The following is a 21220-nucleotide window of genomic DNA, read 5'->3' as shown; positions in this document are numbered from 1 at the left end:
GCTACCCCTGGGGAGAGAGAGGAGCTGCTACCCCTGGGGAGAGAGGAGCTGCTACCCCTGGGGAGAGAGGAACTGCTACCCCAAGGGAGAGAGAGGAGCTGCTACCCCTGGGGAGAGAGGAGATGCTACCCCTGGGGAGAGAGGAGCTGCTACCCCTGGGGAGAGAGGAGATGCTACCCCTGGGGAGAGAGGAGCTGCTACCCCAAGGGAGAGAGAGGAGCTGCTACCCCTGGGGAGAGAGGAGATGCTACCCCTGGGGAGAGAGGAGCTGCTACCCCTGGGGAGAGAGGAGATGCTACCCCTGGGGAGAGAGGAGCTGCTACCCCTGGGGAGAGAGGAGCTGCTACCCCTGGGGAGAGAGGGGCTGCTACCCCTGGGGAGAGAGGAGCTGCTACCCCTGGGGAGAGAGGAGCTGCTACCCCTGGGGAGAGAGGAGCTGCTACCCCTGGGGAGAGAGGAACTGCTACCCCTGGGGAGAGAGAAGCTACCCCTGTGGAGAGAGGAGCTGCTACACCTGGGGAGAGAGGAGCTGCTACCCCTGGGGAGAGAGGAGATGCTACCCCTGGGGAGAGAGGAGCTGCAACCAGCAGAGACTGCGACCCTGCTCGGGAAGAGCTTGTTGGGGCACGATTGGCAGGAGCTTCAGTGATGAAGACTGCTGAACTTGCTGATGTTTCACAATATACCATGGCCGTCTCAGTCACCAGGTCTCAACACAATAGAACACCACCGTCAACAAAACACCAAATGATGGATTTTCTTGTGGAAGAATGGTGTCACATCCCTCCAATAGACTTCCAGACAGTTGTAGAATGTATTCCAAGGCACATTGTAAGAGCTGTAAAGAGAGAGGGAGTGGCAGAGAGAACAGGTAGAACCTGATATGTAAATGAGCAGAGCAAACGAAAGTAACTTTCAACGACCGAATGATCATTCAGACTCTGTTTCTATTGAGAGATAAACGGTAAGACAACGATTGTTATGTGTTTTCATATAGTTGATGATATTGTTATGTGTATTAATATAGTTGATGATATTGTTATGTGTATTAATATAGTTGGTGATATTGTTATGTGTATTCATATAGTTGATGATATTGTTATGTGTATTAATATAGTTGATGATATTGTTATGTGTATTAATATAGTTGATGATATTGTTATGTGTATTCATATAGTTGATGATATTGTTATGTGTATTAATATAGTTGATGATATTGTTATGTGTATTCATATAGTTGATGATATTGTTATGTGTATTAATATAGTTGATGATATTGTTATGTGTATTAATATAGTTGATGATATTGTTATGTGCATTAATATAGTTGATGATATTGTTATGTGTATTAATATAGTTGATGATATTGTTATGTGTATTAATATAGTTGATGATATTGTTATGTGTATTAATATAGTTGGTGATATTGTTATGTGTATTAATATAGTTGGTGATATTGTTATGTGTATTAATATAGTTGATGATATTGTTATGTGTATTAATATAGTTGATGATATTGTTATGTGTATTAATATAGTTGATGATATTGTTATGTGTATTAATATAGTTGATGATATTGTTATGTGTATTCATATAGTTGATGATATTTTTGGTGGACAGTGTTATAATAGTCCTACTCTCCTTAAAATGTTTTGGATATAAATTAGATGTGTGGGGTGAATTCGTTCTGTGCCCATCTGTGTGCCCCAGGGTGATCGCTCCTACACTATCTAGAATCTAAAAGGGTTCTTTGGCTGTCCCCATAGGAGAACCCTTTGTAGAACCCTTTTTGGTACTAGGTAGAACACTTCTGGCTTTGTAGAACCCTTTTGTGTTCCATACAGAACTCTTTCCACAGAGGGTTCTACCTGGAACCCAAAAGCGTTCTCCTATGGGGACAGTCGGAGGACCCGTTTGGAACCCTTTATTCTAAGAGTGTACCCTGTCATAGGTCTATAGACTTGTCTTCTCAAACAGCCTTAAAACACAACAAGCAACAAACAAACATTTTCTCTTTCTAATCAACTGTTAATGCTTTTCACTCAGGAAGGTATGTTGTGTGAAAGAGAGACAAATAAGTATTGTGGAAAGCCTAACCACAAATAACACTTCCTCAAAACAGGTTGTGTGTATTCATTAGTGCCCACCGTAGCAAAACGTTTGGCCAGAGAAACTGTTTAGTCCACGTTGTACAGTGTTTGGAGTAAACTGTTTCTGTAACATTTCAAAACTGTTGGCTGTGGAGTAAACTAATGAATACAACCCAGGTTGTAGCCTACGACTCGGCTATTTATACCTGCCTGATGCTGAAACCTGAACGTAGCCTGAGGGGTTTACTATGACGCAAGCTAGATATACTGGTTTTCTAAAGTTAACCCTCTGAACAGGTTTAGACTGGTCATCTATGATATGTAGTCTATATCTGAGGTATATACCACAATCTACATATCACTAACAACCCACTACTATACATTATAACCTAGTCTACTTTACATATCACTAACAACCCACTACTATACATTATAACCTAGTCTACTTTACATATCACTAACAACCCACTACTATACATTATAACCTAGCCTACATGACATAATATACAATCTCTTACTTGTTGCAAATAAACTTTCTGAATGCATCAATGATTTCCCCCTCAGATTAATCATGTCTGTTTTAGCCCTTCTGTCTACATTCTCAGATACACAGAAAAGAACAGATTGAAAGACAATAAATATCCTAATTTTAATGAATAAAAAAAAGTGTGAGACATGGCCTTGTTGTTGCTGTACTGTCTATAACTACCTTAACAAACACAGACTTATTATTATTATTATTATTATAGTTATTATTATTGTTATTATTATTATTATTATTATTATTATTATTATTGTAATTATTATTATTATTGTTATTATTATTATTATTATTATTATTGTTATTGTTGCTGTACTGTCTATAACTACCTTAACAAACAGAGACTTATTATTATTATTATTATTATTATTATTATTATTATTATTGTTATTGTTGCTGTACTGTCTATAACTACCTTAACAAACAGTGACTTATTATTATTATTAATATTATTATTATTATTATTGTTGTTATTGTTGCTGTACTGTCTATTACTACCTTAACAAACAGAGACTTATTATTATTATTATTATTATTGTTGTTACTATTGCTGTACTGTCTATTACTACCATAACAAACAGTAACTTATTATTATTATTATTATTATTATTGTTATTATTATTATTATTATTATAGTTAGTATTATTATTATTTTTGTTATTAGTATTATTGTTATAATCATTATTATTATTGTTGTTATTTGTATTGTTATTATTATTATTATAGTTATTATTATTATTATTATTATCATTATTGTTATTATTATTGTTACTATTATTATTATTATTGTTGTTATTATTATTATTATTATTGTTATTGTTGCTGTACTGTCTAAAACTACCTTAACAAACAGCGCCTTATTATTATTATTATTATTATTATTGTTGTTGTTATTGTTGTTGTTCTGTCTATAACTACCTTAACAAACAGTGAATTATTATTATTATTATTGTTATTATTATTATTATTATTATTATTGTTATTGTTGTTGTTCTGTCTTTATCTACATTAACAAACAGTAACTTATTATTATTATTATTATTATTATTATTGTTATTGTTGTTGTTCTGTCTATAACTACCTTAACAAACAGTAACTTATTATTATTATTATTATTATTATTATTATTATTATTATTATTGTTATTGTTGTTGTTCTGTCTATAACTACCTTAACAAACAGTAACTTATTATTATTATTGACAGTTACCATGGAGATGAAATGTCACAACAACATGTTCATGTGATGCTTTAAATCACCTGTCTGTTTCTATGTCTGTTAGTTAATGTTTTATTTCTCAAAGAGATCATTAAGAAATGTGAACAATTGATAATCAATAATTAGCTGTCACTGTGTTAACCACAACCAACATGCTGGATCTCTGTTTAGTTGTCACTGTGTTAACCACAACCAACATGCTGGATCTCTGTTTAGTTGTCACTGTGTTAACCACAACCAACATGCTGGATCTCTGTTTAGTTGTCACTGTTTAACCACCCAACATGCTGGATCTCTGTTTAGTTGTCACTGTGTTAACCACAATCAATATGCTGGATCTCTGTTTAGGGGTCAGTTCTCTAAAGTGAGTCTCTCTGGGGAGAGACAGGAGGGGTACCCTGTATCTAAAATGAGTCTCTCTGGGGAACATGACACCAAATCTAAGAGGTGAGATGACAATTTTGTTTAAGAATTATTAATAGTTTATTTCAAAAATGATATTTCCAAAAATGTTCACATTTGTTTTTTAATCAGAAATGGTTGCTTATGGGGACCTTCAATATTACTGTTCTCAGATTTTTAATTAATAGCTTTAGATTGTGTATAATTTTTATTTTTATTGCAAAACGCTATACATCCATTGTTTAGCTGGAACACCCTAGATGCCTTCAATTGCCCATTTTAAAGCCACGCCCAATTTAGGATAATTTTTTAACAACGTGATGTTGCGCTCCAAAGGGATAACTTGAAATAACATGATGTAGATAATTAAATAATCAAATGAAAAACGTGTTTATTATTATACACTCTTAGAAAAGAAGCTTCCTTATAGAACCAAAAAGGCTTCTATCACTTCCTTAATATATGGAATCACTAAAAGTTATATATATTTTTGGGTTCAGTGAAGAAGAACCTCTCGAGTTATGATCAACAAAAGGTTCATGTTTTGAGGATGTGAACCCAGCAGCCCTCCAGTGGTCAGATCAATTCCACCTGTTTTTTCCAGCGCTCGGACCGGGATTCAAACCAGCCACCTTTCAGCCACAGGTCCAACTCCTGTCACAGCTCCAACTCCTTATCCACTGGGTGAAAAATAGAGTTGATCTTCAGAAATAAGCATGAGTTAATCTGCCAAAATGAAGACAAAATGCTATGCAGACATACATGGTATCACTTGTGATACATAAATATTATACATAAATCATTGCCAAAAGCACAAGACATACTGTTGCAAGTAGGTCTATATTATTAATGGATTGATCATATAGAAATATAAAACATTATTTTTACTACTACAAGGTATTTACATGTGGTGCAGGAACCACTGACTCGCTGCATTATTATATAGTATTATCAAGACACCTGCTGTTAACTCTTAACTACTTAGGACAGCTCACGAGGTGTCCTAAATATCTGCCGACTAGGTGGGACTAGAGACTTCATGCACAGCTTAAATTTAACCAGTAAATGTAAAATGTCTTTATTCTCAGCACTTATACGACCAATTTTCTACTCTGAGACGCTTTGTGGATATGGGCCCAGATCTCAAAATATTATTATAATAAATGTTTGTTTAACATAAAGAAAAATGAATATTACTAATGTAACCCACTGTAAAGACTGGGTTTAGTTGATTGTGTGGCACTGCTCATGTCCGCGTTCTGGAACTGTCCCCGTCCCCGTACAGAACTGTCCGCGTCCCCGTACGGTGTGGCGCCAAGCATATTGTCCGGTTACGCGCAGAGTGGGCTGAGGTGATCTTGGGGAATAACGATGGAGTTCACTACAGTGTTGAGACGCCGAAGTTTATTGTTCAATTAGCTTTTTGCTTTACGGTCAGGGACAGTATGAGTGTAGCCAGATCCTTTTCACTCTCTATCCTTGTTTCATTTTGTGGTTCACCGGATTCGTCATCATCATCTAGACAAACGACAGACGAACGTCCTGCTAGCTAGCCAAGGTAGTCGGTACAGCTAGGTAAGCTAGCTAGCTACTCTACCAGCAGCATCCTAGTTATCCTAGCTAGTCGGTACAGCTAGGTAAGCTAGCTAGCTACACTACCAGCAGCATCCTAGTTATCCTAGCTAGTTGGTACAGCTAGGTAAGCTAGCTAGCTACTCTACCAGCAGCATCCTAGTTATCCTAGCTAGTTGGTACAGCTCGGTAAGCTAGCTAGCTACTCTACCAGCAGCATCCTAGTTATCCTAGCTAGTCGGTACAGCTAGGTAAGCTAGCTAGCTACTCTACCAGCAGCATCCTAGTTATCCTAGCTAGTCGGTACAGCTAGGTAAGCTAGCTAGCTACTCTACCAGCAGCATCCTAGTTATCCTAGCTAGTCGGTACAGCTAGGTAAGCTAGCTAGCTACTCTACCAGCAGCATCCTAGTTATCCTAGCTAGTCGGTACAGCTAGGTAAGCTAGCTAGCTACTCTACCAGCAGCATCCTAGTTATCCTAGCTAGTCGGTACAGCTAGGTAAGCTAGCTAGCTACTCTACCAACAGCATCCTAGTTATCCTAGCTAGTCGGTACAGCTGGGTAAGCTACCAGCAGCATCCTAGTTATCCTAGCTAGTCGGGTACAGCTAGGTAAGCTAGCTAGCTACTCTACCAGCAGCATCCTAGTTATCCTAGCTAGTCGGTACAGCTAGGTAAGCTAGCTAGCTACTCTACCAGCAGCATCCTAGTTATCCTAGCTAGTCGGGTACAGCTAGGTAAGCTAGCTAGCTACTCTACCAGCAGCATCCTAGTTATCCAATCCTCCCTCTCTCGTTGACGGATGCTGGCTACCTCTGTCCGGTTCTCCTCTCTTCACTAGATGGATGGTAACTTTAGTGTTTAACCCCTCTGTATCCAAGGACCAATCTTTTGAATATTATTTTCGGGCGCCTCAAGTAGGCTGGACACATTCCATTTTTTTTTAAATTCTCAGCTGCCTCACCAACGTCTGAATGTGCATTAATAACGTTTAATTGCTAAATATTTCCAATAGATGGCAGCATAAGACCACAAAGCATCAGTTATAGGCTACAAGCAGCAATATGATTGACATAAAATAGCATGTCCCATGATTTTCTAAAACGGTCACTCATTACTTTAGTTAGCTATATATCTCGTATTAGGGCTGTGTTGCTTTTGGGAGAGCAAAATAATAGTGACTATAGCAGGTATTGAACCCCGGGTAAATAATCGCTAGTCAGAACCTCAACCTCAGTATACATGCATTATAAAAAGTCATCTTAATAACTGATATTGCGAGTAAACAACCTCGGAATAGAAAAGACAAGAGTGCATCATCCAGCCCGCCAATAAATTACATCATTCAACCCTCCCGGTTAGTACATTTATCTCAACATGCCCCTGGAGAAGGCAGAGTGACGACACCAGCTTTTTACCGGGGCTGAGTTGACTACTAGAGAGAGAAGACAGAGTGACGACACCAGCTTTTTACCGGGGCTGAGTTGACTACTAGAGAGAGAAGGTAGAGTGACGACACCAGCTTTTTACCGGGGCTGAGTTGACTACTAGAGAGAGAAGACAGAGCGACGACACCAGCTTTTTACCGGGGCTGAGTTGACTACTAGAGAGAGAAGGCAGAGTGACGACACCAGCTTTTTACCGGGGCTGAGTTGACTACTAGAGAGAGAAGACAGAGTGTCTCGATGCTGGTTGATGAATTTGACAATGAATGTACCTGGAAAATATATTTTTCTCAACTAGAGGTGACTAAATTAATGTTCAGACTTATTGATAATCGTTATATTAATGAAGTGTAAAACATGAGCATAAAAACAGGTAATAATAAACATGAATCATCATTATATTACTTCACAGTAATCTGTTAAATGCTTTTTCAGTCTCTCCTCTTGCGTTAGCAGTGTGTAAAGGGACAGAAAGAAGCGGAGACAGGAGTTTTCCTGTGAGGGGGAGTGGTGGTGTATCCAGGGAGAAAACTAAACTAATATTCTGAAATGTCATTTGTGGTCTTATGCTGCCATCTATTGGATTTATGTAGCAACTGCAGTAGTACTAAAAAATATGTAATTCTTTACTAAAGTAGTAATTACTCAGAATTGCAAAATATAAAATTTTGTAGTTCTTTTTACCACTTATAATAAAATAAAATGTTTATAGCATAACAAACAATTAAACTGACATAAAACAAAAACACCATACATTTAGTTAATTATATATATAACAACTATTTATTTAGATGGGTGACATTATCTGCCAAAGTAACTGCCCTGTAGACAAAGAAGAGCTCTCCAGTAGGTACCAAAACATTCAAAGGACATTTTCTCAAAAGTGATGTTACAAGTTTATCATCATTCAAAGCAGAATTACTTTCCCATTGTTCCTCAACTGTAGTGTCTGATACACCATTTTCTAGCTCTGAGTCTCTACTTTTATCCAACGTAAAAAATACCATTTCAAATGTTGCTACATATGACCGAATTGAAACGGTCGGTCACAGTTGAGAGTGAGGCAGATATATAGCATTTTGTAAAAAAATATTATTATTTGTCTCTCTGAAATGAAATCATCTGTGTCTGTGTCTGTCTGTCTCTGTGTCTGTCTCTCTGTCTGTGTGTCTTGCGCTGTCTGTCTGTCTGTCTGTCTGTCTGTCTGTCTGTCTGTCTGTCTGTCTGTCTGTCTGTCTGTCTGTCTGTCTGTCTGTCTGTCTGTCTGTCTGTCTGTCTGTCTGTCTGTCTGTCTGTCTGTCTCACTGTCTCTTTGTCTGTCTGTGTGTGTCTCTCTGTCTCTGTCTGTCTGTCTCTGTCTGTGTATATGTCTCTGTGTCTCTGTCTGTCTGTCTGTCTGTCTGTCTGTCTGTCTGTCTGTCTGTCTGTCTGTCTGTCTGTCTGTCTGTCTGTCTGTCTGTCTGTCTGTCTGTCTGTCTGTCTGTCTGTGTGTCTGTGTGTCTGTCTGTCTGTCTGTCTATCTGTCTGATCCAGAGCTCTTCTTATGTTTCCCATCTGAGCTCAGAGTAGATGAGAGATGTAATGTTTGTCTCTGTTGTGTTGAAGTCCAATCAAGCAGGAGAGACCAGCCTCCCCTGTTCCCAGCTGTGTGTCCATGAAGAGTGACCGGTCTATGGGTCTACCTATAGAGTTTAGAGAGGGAGACTTTTCTACTGAACAAAGGTAAGAAGAACTCATGGGTCATGGTCAGTGAGTTAAACAACACTGTCTCTAGTCATTTCTCCTCTCCCATTTTCACATTTTCTTTTGTTGTTTTCATAATCCATAGGCTAATACTTTTGTCCATTTTCATAGTCCTAAAACAATATTAAACAAACACAATATTCCCTCCCTGTGTGTGTCTCTCTCTGTCTATCTGTCTCCCTGTCTCTTTGCCTGTCTCTCTGTCTGTGTGTATTTCGCTGTCTGTCTGTCTGTCTGTCTGTCTGTCTGTCTGTCTGTCTGTCTGTCTGTCTGTCTGTCTGTCTGTCTGTCTGTCTGTCTGTCTGTCTGTCTGTCTGTCTGTCTGTCTCTGTCTCTGTCTATCTCTGTTTGTCTGTCCCGCTTTCTGTCTGTGTCTCTGTTTGTCTGTCTGTCTGTCTTTGCCTCTGTCTGTCTGTGTGTCTTTCGCTGTCTGTGTCTGTCTGTCAGTCTGTCTCACTGTCTCTGTGTCTCTCTCTGTGCCTGTCTCTCTGTCTGTGTCTGTGTCTGTGTCTGTCTGTCTCTGTGTCTGTCTCTCTGTCTGTGTGTCTTGCGCTGTCTGTCTGTCTGTCTGTCTGTCTGTCTGTCTGTCTGTCTGTCTGTCTGTCTGTCTGTCTGTCTGTCTGTCTGTCTCACTGTCTCTTTGTCTGTCTGTGTGTGTCTCTCTGTCTCTGTCTGTCTGTCTCTGTCTGTGTATATGTCTCTGTGTCTCTGTCTGTCTTTGTGTCTCTGTCTCACTGTCTCTGTGTCTCTCTCTGTGTCTGTCTGTCTGTCTCTGTCTGTCTGTCTGTCTGTCTGTCTGTCTCACTGTCTCACTGTCTCTGTGTCTGTCTGTCTGTCTGTCTGTCTGTCTGTCTGTCTGTCTGTCTGTCTGTCTGTCTGTCTGTCTGTCTGTCTGTCTGTCTGTCTGTCTGTCTCACTGTCTCTGTGTCTGTCTGTGTGTCTCTCTGTGTCTGTCTCTGTCTGTCTGTGTGTCGTTCGCTGTCTGTCTGTCTGTCTGTCTGTCTGTCTGTCTGTCTGTCTGTCTGTCTGTCTGTCTGTCTGTCTGTCTGTCTGTCTGTCTGTCTGTCTGTCTGTCTGTCTGTCTGTCTGTCTGTCTGTATCTATCTCCGTCTGTCTGTCTGTCTGTCTGTCTGTCTGTCTGTCTGTCTGTCTGTCTGTCTGTCTGTCTTTGCCTGTCTCTGACTGTCTGTCCCGCTTTCTGTCTGTGTCTCTGTCTGTCTGTCTGTCTGTCTGTCTGTCTGTCTGTCTGTCTGTCTGTCTGTCTGTCTGTCTGTCTGTCTGTCTGTCTGTCTGTATGTATGTTTCTGTCTGTCTGTCTCTGTCTGTCTCTGACTGTCTGTCCTGCTTTCTGTCTATGTCTGTCTGTTTGTCTGTCCGTACTCACTCACTCCCGGGATGAGGAGATGTAATCTCATGTTTTGTCCTCAGAAACCAACAGGAGAGATCAGAGTCAGATATTCTCAGTGGTCAATCTTCCCAGAGTCATCAAACAGACCTGGCCTCCATATTCAGTGTATGTGGTCCTGTTATGAACATTTGTTTTTGTTTACCTCAAGTAAAGTTGATCTGTCAATCATTCATTAGGTGTTAATGAGAAAGCATTTCTTCTCTTGCTTAACTTATTTTATTTATTTATTTCAGTTGCTTGAAGAGAAAATTATGACATTTGTGAAAAACGAGCTGAAGATGTTCAAGAGGATTCTTAGTCCAGAACTCCCAGAAGGCTTTGAGAGTCAGAAGCAGGATGAGGAAGTGGTGGATGCTGAAGATGAGAAGCAGGAGAGCAATGCCAGAGAGGGGGCTCTGAAGATCACACTGCACGTCCTGAGGAAAATGAACCAGAAGGAGCTTGCTGACACACTGGAGAAATGTAAGATCTGTCTGCCTCATGTTGAATGCTGTTTTATAACATTTAAAAGCTGTAGCTAAAGTACAGCTAAAGTAGCTGTGTAACTCAATGATACTGTAGCAGCCTTAACACAACACCTAGTGACCTCATCAAGTAGCAGCAGGGATGTGTTGTGGTGATTAATTTAGAGAGAGAGAGACAACATTAATAATACCATCAATAATACCAATAATAATATAATCAGTCACACCAGTCTGTAATGCATTATGAAAACATTTACACATTTATACAGTCAGAGAATGAATTATTATAATTTCAAACTTTCTAACAGTCCTACAATACTGTAGGTATTAAAACAGACGTAATATTAATATCCTCTGTGTTATTTCTTCATTCAGATGAGCTTGCTGTGATTTGCCAACGTGAACTCAAATCTAATCTAAAGAAGAAGTTTCAATGTGTATTTGAGGGGATCGCTCAACAAGGAAACCCAACACTTCTCAATAAGATCTACACAGAGCTCTACATCACAGAGGGTGGAACAGGAGAGGTCAATAATGAACATGAGCTGAGACAGATTGAGACAACAACCAGGAAACAAGCAAGACCAGAGACTGCAATCAAATGTAACGACATCTTCAAACCCTTAACTGGACAAGACAAACTTATCAGAACTGTGCTGACAAAGGGAGTCGCTGGCATTGGAAAAACAGTCTCTGTGCAGAAGTTTATTCTGGACTGGGCTGAAGGAAAAGCAAATCAGGATGTCCAATTTGTATTTTCATTCCCTTTCCGGGAGCTGAATTTGATGAGAGAGGACAAACACACTTTCATTGAACTTCTCAATCACTTCTCAATGGAAACCAAACAATCAAGAATCTCCAACTACGGCAAGTACAAAGTTCTGTTCATCTTTGATGGTCTGGATGAGTGTCGACTGCCCCTAGACTTCCAGAAGAACAAGATCTGTTGTGACGTCACAGAGTCAACCTCAGTGGATGTTCTGCTGACAAATCTCATCAAGGGAAATCTGCTTCCCTCTGCTCTCCTCTGGATAACTACCCGACCTGCAGCAGCCAATAAGATCCCTTCAGGGTGTGTTGACCAGGTGACAGAGGTACGAGGGTTCAATGACCCACAGAAGGAGGAGTACTTCAGGAAGAGATTCAGTGATGAGGACCTGGCCAGCAGAATCATCTCACACATAAAGACATCAAGGAGCCTCCACATCATGTGCCACATTCCAGTCTTCTGTTGGATTTCTGCAACAGTCCTTGAACACATGCTGGAACATAAGAGAGAAGAGATGCCCAAGACTCTGACTGGGATGTACACACACCTTGTGGTGTTTCACACCAAACAGAAGAATGAAAAGTATCTTGGGAAAGAAGAGACAGGTCCACACTTGAATAACGAGAGCATTCTGTCACTGGGAAAACTGGCTTTTCAACAGCTTGTGAATGGCAATCAGTTTTTCTATGAAGAAGACCTGAAAGAGGCTGGCATTGATGTCAATGAAGCCTCAGTGTACTCAGGATTGTGCACACAGCTCTTTAAAGAGGAATGTGGGCTGTACCAGGACAAGGTGTACTGCTTCGTGCATCTGAGCATTCAGGAGTTTCTGGCTGCAGTATATGTGTTCCTCTCATTCAACAACAACAATGAGAATCTAATGGACAAACAGCAATCAACGTCCAGGAACTTTTCTGCAAGGATCAGACAAAGGCGTAAAGTTACTGTCTACAAGAGTGCTGTGGATAAAGCCTTACAAAGTGAGATGGGAAACCTGGACCTTTTCCTCCGCTTCCTTCTGGGCCTCTCACTTGAGTCCAATCAGAAGCACTTACAAGGTCTACTGACAAAGACAAGAAGCAGCTCAAAGAGCCATCAAGAAACAGTCAAGTACATCAAGGAGAAGATCAGGGAGAATCCCTCTCCAGAGAGGAGCATCAATCTGTTCCACTGTCTGAATGAACTGAATGACCATTCTCTAGTGGAGGAGATCCAAAGCTACCTGAGATCAGGAAATCTCTCAGAAGACAACCTGTCACCTGCACAGTGGTCAGCTCTGGTCTTTGTGTTGCTGACTTCAGAAAAGGAGCTGGATGTGTTTGACCTGAAGAAATTCTCCAGATCAGAGGAAGGTCTTCTGAGGCTGCTGCCAGTGGTCAAAGCCTCCAGAGCTGCTCTGTGAGTAAATAAAATGACATCATCTGGAAGAATCATCTGGAAGAAATATTCAGTTTAGAGAAAAATATATATTATAATATGTATATAATATTATATTGAAAAACATATTAAATCAATGCATTGATTTTCACATTAGTATAACAATATGACCATACAATTCTAGCTGACGGAAGATGAATCTATATGTTGTTTGAGAGAATTAACCAAATGCATCTGCCGTTGTCCTTCTACACTACTCGTTAATTAACAGTGTGTTTGTGAAGTCATGATGATCTCTTTGTTAGGCTGTCAGGGTGTGGAGTCACAGAGGAAGGCTGTGCTGCTCTGGTCTCAGCTCTGGAGTCAAACCCCTCACACCTGAGAGAGCTGGATCTGAGTAACAATGACCTGAAGGATTCAGGAGTGAAGCTGCTCTCTGCTGGACTGGGGAATCCCCACTGTAAACTGGAGACTCTGAGGTCAGTATTCCTGTAGTTGGTCAACAAGTGATAACTGTTCACCAGATCCACATGTGTTTAACAGGCACACATAGTCCACACCATATGTGTTTGGACAGTGAAGCTTACAGTTTTAAATGTGGTGCTATGCTCCAGCAATTTGGATTTGAGATAGAATGTTTCATATTAGGTGACTGTACAGAATGTCACCTTTTATTTGAGGTTAATGGTGAGAGGTTAGCATGTTTTGTTGTAGCCTCTGTTATTGGTAATGGTGAGAGGTTAGCATGTTTTGTTGTAGCCTCTGTTATTGGTAATGGTGAGAGGTTAGCATGTTTTGTTGTAGCCTCTGTTATTGGTAATGGTGAGAGGTTAGCATGTTTTGTTGTAGCCTCTGTTATTGGTAATGGTGAGAGGTTAGCATGTTTTGTTGTAGCCTCTGTTATTGGTAATGGTGAGAGGTTAGCATGTTTTGTTGTAGCCTCTGTTATTGGTAATGGTGAGAGGTTAGCATGTTTTGTTGTAGCCTCTGTTATTGGTAATGGTGAGAGGTTAGCATGTTTTGTTGAATCCTCTGTTATTGGTAATGGTGAGAGGTTAGCATGTTTTGTTGTAGCCTCTGTTATTGGTAATGGTGAGAGGTTAGCATGTTCTGTTGTATCCTCTGTTATTGGTAATGGTGAGAGGTTAGCATGGTTTGTTGTAGCCTCTGTTACTTTCACTCTCATTATTTTTCATGATTCATTCATGCTTTTTCTTAATCATGGCATCATCTGGATTAATTTTGTAGTGTTTAGAAACATGTTATCTACTAACTTATAAAGAAAATTACTCCAGTCAACATCCACCTTTCAGTTACAATTTGTCAAAACAAAACCCAAAACACAACCAAAACAAACTGCAAATGCTATCAACGAGTTTGAGTCACAAGCTTGATGTAGTCATTCCGTTCAAGAAAAATTGGACCAAATGTTTAACTTTTTCACTACTTTAATATACTATGAGTGAATTGGTCAGAATACTTATGACTTCTTCAAATGGGGGGGACTGGAGACAACAAGTGCTTTCATTTCAGATATGTATTAAAATATCCTCAAATAAAAGGTGACATAATATACTGTCACCTCATATGAAACATTTGATCTGAAATCCAAAATGTTGGAGTATAGAGCCACATTTAAAATGTTATCTTCACTGTCTAAATAGATATGGTGTGGACTGTATACTCAATACAATCTAAATCTGATACCTCACTGTCTGTATTTTGACTGATACTGCTTTTTAAACTGGTCTGGTCAGTCTACTCAAATATTTGTACTATACATTTTTCTCTCTACAAGTAATATTATGAACATTTATAATAATGATACATTGATTTATGAATAGATATGGCAGGTTTTAGGACACAGATATATCTGAATATGTTGAAAAATATACTGCCACTACTTTCACCACCAAAGAATAGCAGTGTGATTTTAATATGATTTGACTCTTTGCAGGCTGTCAGGCTGTCTAGTCACAGAGGAAGGCTGTGCTTCTCTGGTCTCAGCTCTGGAGTCAAACCCCTCACACCTGAGACAGCTGGATCTGAGTAACAATGACCTGAAGGATTCAGGAGTGAAGCTGCTCTCTGCTGGACTGGGGAATCCCCACTGTAAACTGGAGACTCTGAGGTCAGTATTCCTGTAGTTGGTCAACAAGTGATAACTGTTCACCAGATCCACATGTGTTTACCAGGCACACATAGTCCACACCATATGTGTTTGGATAGTGAAGCTTACAGTTTTAAATGTGGTGCTATGCTCCAGCATTTTGGATTTGAGATACAATGTTTCATATTAGGTGACTGTACAGAATGTCACCTTTTATTTGAGGTTAATGGTGAGAGGTTAGCATGTTTTGTTGTAGCCTCTGTTATTGGTAATGGTGAGAGGTTAGCATGTTTTGTTGTAGCCTCTGTTATTGGTAATGGTGAGAGGTTAGCATGTTTTGTTGTAGCCTCTGTTATTGGTAATGGTGAGAGGTTAGCATGTTTTGTTGTAGCCTCTGTTATTGGTAATGGTGAGAGGTTAGTATGTTTTGTTGTAGCCTCTGTTATTGGTAATGGTGAGAGGTTAGCATGTTTTGTTGTAGCCTCTGTTATTGGTAATGGTGAGAGGTTAGCATGTTTTGTTGTAACCTCTGTTATTGGTAATGGTGAGAGGTTAGCATGTTTTGTTGTAGCCTCTGTTATTGGTAATGGTGACAGGTTAGCATGTTTTGTTGTAGCCTCTGTTATTGGTAATGGTGAAAGGTTAGCATGTTTTGTTGTAGCCTCTGTTATTGGTAATGGTTAGAGATTAGCATGTTTTGTTGTAGCCTCTGTTATTGGTAATGGTGAGAGGTTAGCATGTTTTGTTGTAGTCTCTGTTATTGGTAATGGTGAGAGGTTAGCATGTTTTGTTGTGGCCTCTGTAACTTTCTCACTCATCATTTTTCATTATTGATTATTAATTCTTGATTATTCTTAATCATGGCATCATCAGGATTAATTTAGTAGTGTTTAGAAACATTTTATCTACTCACTTAGACAGAAAATTACTCCAGTCACCATCCACCATTTTATTATTAGGCAAAACATAACCAAAACAAACTGCAAATGCAACCATCGAGTTTACGACCAAATACTAAACTTTTGACTACTTTAATATACTATGAGTGAATTGGTCAGAATACTTATGACTTCTTCAAATGGGGGGACTGGAGACAACAAGTGCTTTCATTTCAGATTAGGACTATGATTAAAATATCCTCAAATAAAAGGTGACATAATATACTGTCACCTCATATGAAACATTTGATCTGAAATCCAAAATGTTGGAGTATAGAGCCACATTTAAAATGTTATCTTCCCTGTCTAAATAGATATGGTGTGGACTGTATACTCAATACAATCTAAATCTGATACCTCACTGTCTGTATTTTGACTGATACTGCTTTTTAAACTGGTCTGGTCAGTCTACTCAAATATTTGTTCTATACATTTTTACATTTTTATTTTTACAAGTAATATTATTTATAATAATGATGCACCTATTTATGAATAGAAATGGCAGGTTTCATGACACTGATATATGAAAATGTTTATCTTTTTCTCTTTGTCAGGCTGTCAGGCTGTCTAGTCGCAGAGCAAGGCTGTGCTTCTCTGGTCTCAGCTCTGAGGTCAAACACCTCACACCTGAGAGAGCTGGACCTGAGATACAATCACCCAGGAGACTCAGGAGTCAGACAGCTCTCTGCTCGACTGGAGGATCCACACTGCAGACTGGAGAAACTCAAGTATGTAGAGGGTTTATGTCAATGTTCATATCAGACATGTTTGACTTTTCAGGCTAGTTAAGACAAATATTCTGACCACCACTTGGACAAAGTTTTATGCTGACCGTGTGTGTCTAGTGTGTGTCTAGTGTGTGGGTCTAGTGTGTGTGTGTGTGTGTCTAGTGTGTGTGTGTGTGTGTGTGTGTGTGTGTGTGTGTGTGTGTGTGTGTGTGTGTGTGTGTGTGTGTGTGTGTGTGTGTGTGTGTGTGTGTGTGTGTGTGTGTGTGAGTTCAGGTGTATCCCTCAATGACTGTCTGTTCTTCTGCTTACCGCTACAGTGAGGGACGTGGTGGAGAGAACAGAATGAAACCTGGGCTTAGAAAATGTGAGTGTTGACTGCTGTGAAGAATATGACTAAGAATAAGTCTTAATTCAAGTTAAGTCAAAGTCAAAGACCCCCATCATTACTGACTTGGTCATATTAAATATCAGCTGTAGTTCTACAGAAGCAGAAATCAGGGACACCAATGTTTACAAAGAGTTGATATGACAATGTGTGTATCTGTGTGTGTGTGGCGCGTTCATGTTACATAAGAAATGTGTGTGTGTGTTTGTGTGTGTTTGTGTGTAATTCATGTGAATAAGTGTGTTTTATATTACCATACAGTATAACATATGATCATTCAACAGTCTCAAGTTACCTTAACTTCTCCTTTTGATACCTAGAAACATCTACATTAAACATCTACATTCAATTAATAGTGAAAAGTGAGTTATTAACATTCTAATGTGAATGATGATGATTTCTAATATTGTGTCTGGTTTCATCCATCAGATGTCTGTGATCTCACACTGGACCTAAACACAGTAAACAGACTCCTCTCTCTGTCTGAGGAGAACAGAAAGGTGACAGGTAGGAGAGAGAAGCAGCCGTATCCTGATCACCCAGAGAGATTTGAGGTCTGTAGACAGGTGCTGTGTAGAGAGGGTCTGACTGGGCGCTGTTACTGGGAGGTAGAGTGGACTGGGAGAATGGGGGCTGATATAGGAGTGACATATAAAGGATTCAGCAGGAGAGGAGGGGGTGATGACTGTTATCTTGGAGCCAATGACAAGTCCTGGAGTCTGTTCTGCTCTGACAACAGTTACTCTGCTAGGCACAATAATAATGACACTACCATAGACGTCCCCTCCTCCAGCTCCCACAGAGTAGGAGTGTATCTGGACTGGCCAGCCGGCACTCTGTCCTTCTATAGAGCCTCCTCTGACACACTGACCCACCTGATCACATTCACCTCCACATTCACTGAGCCCCTCTATCCAGGGTTTGGGCTTCATTATGACGGCGACTCAGTGTCCCTGAAATAATAACCTGACACACACACACACACACACACACACACACACACACACACACACACACACACACACACACACACACACACACTGGACACACACACACACACACACACTGGACACACACACACTGAACACACACACTGAACACACACACTGGACACACACACTGGACACACACACACACACTGGACTCACACACACGTACACACACTGGATTCACGGACACACACACACACAGACACACACACAGACACTGGACACACACACACACACAAACACACACACACACACACACACACTGGACACACACAGACACACACACACACACACTGGACACATACACACACACACTGGACACACACACACACTGGACACACACACATTGGACATACACACACTGCACAACACACACACACTGGACACACAGACACACACTGGACACACACACACACACACACACACACACACTGGACTCACACACACGTACACACACTGGATTCACGGACACACACACACACAGACACACACACAGACACTGGACACACACACACAGACACACACACACACACTGGACACACACAGACACAGACATTCACACACTGGACACATACACACACACACACACTGGACACACACACACACACTGGACACACACACATTGGACATACACACACTGGACACATATACACACACACACTGGACACACACACATACGCGTCTTCCTATAATTGTGAGGACCTTGACCAGGACCTTCAAATGAGGACCATCATTTCTGACAGAACTGGGAACAAACAGACACCTCATTCCAGCACTAAGTGGTCCCACAAACACAGAGGTGAAAATACTACAGGAATATTCTGCAAATGTTGATGAAGACGTCACTCAATCCACCCAAAACAACATGCAGTCTTTCCACAAGACTCCCATGAAGTTATAGTGACGTTATGAGTTGACGTTAAAGTAACATTCTCAGAACATACTGCACTTGTTTTATCCTGTTTTAGATGTATCCTCTGTTTAAACATGTAAACTCTTACAATAACACTGTTAAAATACCAATGTGATCATTTGTTATATGTCTTTTATGTTGAAAAACAGATTGTACAATTATATATGGACATACGCTCCATAGTTATACAAGTATACAAGGATATATTGTACTTTCATAATAAAACATACTTGAAACAAGAAAACTATGTTAATTGTGGAACCATCTTCGTTATTGATTTTACGTTGCCTCTCCCAGCCGCAGGTTGACGTTTGTCATGAATCTTGACCTGGAGGCAGAACTGCACGATTTCCTCTAGATATGCCAGCTGCAGAGTCAAAATTGGCTATATTGTAATCATTTGTGGAAAATAATTGTGTTTTATGGTCTTAATTTAAGGTAAGGATTAGCAGTGTGTTTAAGGTTAGGATTAAAATCAGATTTTGTCAGCTGGTGACCACTTTGCACAACTGCCTCCAGAACAAGATTCATGACAATAAATGCCAACCTGCCTCCAGAACAAGAATCATGACAATAAATGCCAACCTGCCTCCCAGTCATCCCCTCCTAATCTTTACAAGGCTGCAGAACATGCAAGCTAGTGATGTGGGGGTTCTCTCATAACCCTCAGTCCCCAGGTGGGTAGATGGCAGGTTGAATAAAGAGAAGCTAGTGATGTGGGGGTTCTCTCATAACCCACAGCCCCCAGGTGGGTAGATGGCAGGTTGAATAAAGAGAAGCTAGTGATGTGGGGGTTCTCTCATAACCCTCAGTCCCCAGGTGGGTAGATGGCAGGTTGAATAAAGAGAAGCTAGTGATGTGGGGGTTCTCTCATAACCCTCAGTCCCCAGGTGGGTAGATGGCAGGTTGAATAAAGAGAAGCTAGTGATGTGGGGGTTCTCTCATAACCCTCAGTCCCCAGGTGGGTAGATGGCAGGTTGAATAAAGAGAAGCTAGTGATGTGGGGGTTCTCTCATAACCCTCAGTCCCCGGGTGGGTAGATGGCAGGTTGAATAAAGAGAAGCTAGTGATGTGGGGGTTCTCTCATAACCCTCAGTCCCCGGGTGGGTAGATGGCAGGTTGAATAAAGAGAAGCTAGTGATGTGGGGGTTCTCTCATAACCCTCAGTCCCCGGGTGGGTAGATGGCAGGTTGAATAAAGAGAAGCTAGTGATGTGGGGATTCTCTCATAACCCTCAGTCCCCAGGTGGGTAGATGGCAGGTTGAATAAAGAGAAGCTAGTGATGTGGGGGTTCTCTCATAACCCTCAGTCCCCAGGTGGGTAGATGGCAGGTTGAATAAAGAGAAGCTAGTGATGTGGGGGTTCTCTCATAACCCACAGCCCCCAGGTGGGTAGATGGCAGGTTGAATAAAGAGAAGCTAGTGATGTGGGGGTTCTCTCATAACCCACAGCCCCCAGGTGGGTAGATGGCAGGTTGAATAAAGAGAAGCTAGTGATGTGGGGGTTCTCTCATAACCCTCAGTCCCCAGGTGGGTAGATGGCAGGTTGAATAAAGAGAAGCTAGTGATGTGGGGGTTCTCTCATAACCCTCAGTCCCCAGGTGGGTAGATGGCAGGTTGAATAAAGAGAAGCTAGTGATGTGGGGGTTCTCTCATAACCCTCAGTCCCCAGGTGGGTAGATGGCAGGTTGAATAAAGAGAAGCTAGTGATGTGGGGGTTCTCTCATAACCCTCAGTCCCCAGGTGGGTAGATGGCAGGTTGAATAAAGAGAAAACAATAGGCTACATAAAATGTGTTTTTATATGACAGAATGTTAAAACTAGATGAAGTTATAGTTATGAATATAAACTGGTAATGAGGTGTAGTTTTAGTTATGAATATTACCTGGTAATGAGGTGTGGTTTTAGTTATGAATATAAACTGGTAATGAGGTGTAGTTTTAGTTATGAATATTAGCTGGTAATGAGGTGTAGTTTTAGTTATGAATATTAGCTGGTAATGAGGTGTAGTTTTAGTTCTGAATATTAGCTGGTAATGAGGTGTAGTTTTAGTTATGAATATTAACTGGTAATGAGGTGTAGTTTTAGTTATGAATATTAACTGGTAGTGAGGTGTAGTTTTAGTTATGA

The 21220-nt window shown here is 40.4% G+C and overlaps 1 long non-coding RNA gene across 1 annotated transcript; it reads left to right on the top strand.

Moving 5' to 3' along the window:
* Positions 1 to 912: 912 nt before the first annotated feature.
* Positions 913 to 8934, top strand: LOC123726719 (uncharacterized). Its single transcript, XR_006758841.1, has 3 exons — positions 913 to 964; positions 4198 to 4296; positions 8873 to 8934. It is a non-coding gene; the product is annotated as an uncharacterized lncRNA (long non-coding RNA).
* Positions 8935 to 21220: the final 12286 nt, after the last annotated feature.

This window comes from Salmo salar, chromosome ssa01, assembly GCF_905237065.1.
Source record: "Salmo salar chromosome ssa01, Ssal_v3.1, whole genome shotgun sequence".
NCBI lineage: Eukaryota > Metazoa > Chordata > Actinopteri > Salmoniformes > Salmonidae > Salmo > Salmo salar.
This window is presented reverse-complemented; position numbering and strand designations above follow the sequence as displayed.